Source organism: Egretta garzetta, unplaced genomic scaffold, assembly GCF_000687185.1.
Source record: "Egretta garzetta isolate BGI_Z169 unplaced genomic scaffold, ASM68718v1 scaffold616, whole genome shotgun sequence".
Lineage (NCBI taxonomy): Eukaryota > Metazoa > Chordata > Aves > Pelecaniformes > Ardeidae > Egretta > Egretta garzetta.
Window position 1 is genome coordinate 262,212 of NW_009259982.1, and position 3,535 is coordinate 265,746.

Here is a 3,535-nt window from a genome sequence, read left to right on the forward strand (position 1 = left end):
CTGCTTCTCCATCCCACCTCAGGGATGGTCCTGGGGCTGGACGTGGCTTTGGCAGCCTTGAAAACCAACCCCGAGGGCCCATGGAGGTGGGAGGCCCCCCGGGCTGGGTGCAGGGACCTCATGGAACTGGGCTAAAAGATTGGCAAAATCTATGTATGGATGCTCCGGTGAAGAGCTGGGAGGTGGGGGTGGGGAGGGGAATGAACGTGGGTCCCTGGGAGCAACCAGGAAAGCTGCTGCTGCTGTTGAATAGTGGGGAAATGAGAGATTTGAGACAAAACGATACCTAAATGGATGGGGGGGATGAATCCTCTTTGGAGAGGGATGCAGGGTGGTGGGGCAGAGCATCCGCATGGGGGTGGGAGCTGGGTTTGAACCAGGTCCTCACCCAGCCTTGGGAGGACGGGGCCGGAGTGCCAAACTCCCTGTTGCACTGCTGGTTTTTGGATTAGTTTTTGGGATGATTTTGAATGATCTCAGGTGTCTTTCTGAACTAGAACGAAGCCTTCAGTCCCCTGACTTTTGGCTCTTTTCTAGCTGTGTTGCCCTGGGTCTGCCTCCCCAGAGGTGTCTGGGTCTCAGGGGCTGAAAGATTCGGTGGGTGCAGCCCTGGTCTCGACTCATCCTGGTGCGCTCTCGGCCTCTTCCCTTACTCTGAGCAAACCCAGCTCACTGGGGCTGGAGTCTGGGGACTTTCAGACAGAGGATGGTGGAGCAAAGCCTAGCTTTGGGGGTGTTAAAAAAAAAAAAAGCCCCAAGAGCTTTATGGGGGTCAGGCTCTTCCCCTCCACCACAGCCAAACGGGAGCTGATGCTCAGGGGATGATGCAGAGTGAGGATCCCCTTGGTGCAAGGCTGGGCCCCGCACCCTGAAGGAGCCAGGCTGGGTTTTGGCAGATCCTCCTGCTCCTTCCCAGGCTCCCCGTGCCTCAGTTTCCCTCAGTGTAGAGAAGCATTAATGCTGAGAGCCCCCTGCAGTAAATCTCCTTGCTGCCACAGGGGAAGAGATGCGACGCAAGGAGGAAGCGTTAAATGCTTTGTCTGGGTTATTTATTTTTTCACTCTTCCCCACTGAGTTGAAGGCGCTGGCAGGAGGAACCAGTGACCACATCGCCAAGCCAACCCCCCTCCAAGTCTTCCACGGGGCCGACAAGAGGCTCTTGGGTTTTGTTGCACTTTTCTTCTTTCCTTCCCCCCTTCTCCTGCCCCAGCCGTGCGAGCGGAGCAGCGGGAGTCAAAGGAAAGCAGAAAAGAAGGGGGGAAACAAAACCTTGGGGCCATGAGCCACATCCCTCCCCTGCCTAGGATGTCCCGTAGTGGTTTCCTACCCCTGTGCCCTGAACCCAGTGCCATGATGGTGATTCCCGCCTCGCCGGCAGCGCCCGAGCTCACCATGTGGTGCTGGTGTAGCTGAATTCCTTGGATTGCTGTAACCAAAGCGTATTCCCACACCAAGCGGTCGGGGCGCCTCGGCAGCTTCGCAAATCACCCAAAACCCCCGTGAACCGGGCGATGGGGGGGGTTCGGCAGCACCGCGCCGGTGCTTCTCTGACACCAATGTCCCCTTCAGAGCGGGCTCCTCTGGAAGCAGGAGGAGCTGGAATATCCCCAGCCTGCGCGAGAGGGAAGGTCACCCTCTGTGATTTCAGTGGTCTCTGAATCATAAATGATTTAAGCAAGGTCACGCGCGGACTTTGGGGACGAGCCAGGCATGAAAAACCATCTCTGCTGCCCTGTCTCTTGCAGGAGAAGCAGATCAAGAGACCCAAACTTTGGGGTTTGAGTCTTTTGGAAGCAGAGGATTAATCCCGGGGCAGACTCAGCCACAGATCCCAAGCGATCCCATCCTCCCCTTCCCCCCCACCAGGCTCCCAAAGCAGCTCATCCAAACACCAGACCTGGTTTCCCAGTGCAGAAAACCCTTGGTGAACCCCCCCAAAAAAATCTCATCCCCATCAGAGCCATGAGGGTTGAGGCTGAGAGCTGCCATGGAGCCGGTACGATGCAATTTTTAGCAGTGGCGTTATGCAACTCGGGAGAAGGGATGACTAATGTGCAAAAAGCTCCTCTAAAACAACCGAGCCCCGAATGGGAGACGCAGGGATTTCAGTGGGAGGCACCAAACTGTTGAAAAACCCATCGCATCTTCTCCCTCTTCCTCCCCGCCGCCTTCTGAACAAGTGATTTGGGGGCTGCAGGAGGGGGAAAACAGCGTGGTGTTATTTTTAAGTGGGGTCTGGGTTGGTTTTGGGGGGCGAGTTCGCAGGGGCTGATCCCCTGGATAAGATTCTAAGAGGAGCTGTAGTGGATCAGAAGAGCAGACCGCTAAATAGCTCCGTAGCCCAGGGTTTTATCTCAAACGGCGGCCAAAATTGGCTGCCTAGAGAATAGGATAAGAATAGAGCAAGAATATCCGATACTTCCCCCGAATATCCTCCCAGCCGCTTCTCTATGTTTAGGGATCTGGGGAGGAGCGCACGTTCCAGCTAAGGCGAAAAGCAGCGGGAGAAAGCAAGGTTGTTTGATTTATTCTTGACGAGCTGAATAAATCGATAGGAGCCCGGCTGCCTCTGCCCGAGTCCTAAAATGGCATTTTTAAAAAAAAATAAATCAACCGGTGTGCAGCAACTGCCAGGGCAGGGAGCTCGCTGCCGGTATCCCAGCCTGGAAAGGAGAGTTTCCCATGGGATGGGGTGAGCGTGTTGGGTCTGAGCTGCTGCCTTGTTCCCAGGAGGGCGCTGTGATAGTGCAGGGGCGTAAAGTGCTGTATATACCGTATATACGTGCCCCTCGCCTACCTACAGCGTGGTGCCCGGTGGTGGGGTACCGAGGGGAGCTTTGGCACCCCGGGCTCCTCGCCCCATTGCGGCTGCGGATGCAGGTGATGCTCAATGGCGGGAATGGGATCACAGAATCACTTTGGTTGGAAAAGCCCTTTAAGATCATCGAGTCCAACCTTTAACCTAACCCTGCCATCCCACCACCACACCATGTCCCTAAGCACCTCGTCTATCCTTCTTTTAAATACCTACAGGGACAAGGACTTGATCAGAGGTGCATCGGGCTGCCCTGATGCCATTGGGAGTCCTTGCCTCTGTCTGTCTGTGTGTCTGTCTGCTGAGACCGGCGGCGCTTCGAGACGGGGATCAAACCCCTGTAACCGCCCGTGCCCAGTGCAGAAAGCAGCCGTGCAAGGGGCAAAAGCCAAGCAGCCTCATTCTTCGGATCCCGCGGGGGATCTGGGAGCAGTTCCCCCCTTCCATCATCCAGCTTCTTCCTTCTCTCTTCCTCCTGGGAGACTGGGAGGCCAGTGCTGCCTGGAGGCTGCGCCGCCATCCCAGGTTGCGTGCGAAGTATTAATTGTTATCATTGGAACCACTGCTCTGTTCCTCGGGAGAGGCCTGAAAGAGCTGAGAAAACAGAAAGGCCCGGCAGGCAGCCGGGCAGGAGGTTAAGATGTCGAGAGAGTAATTGCTCTGCCCAGAAGCAGCCTGTTTCTGGCTTCCCCAGCGCTGCCAGGAAAAATCCTCAGTGCT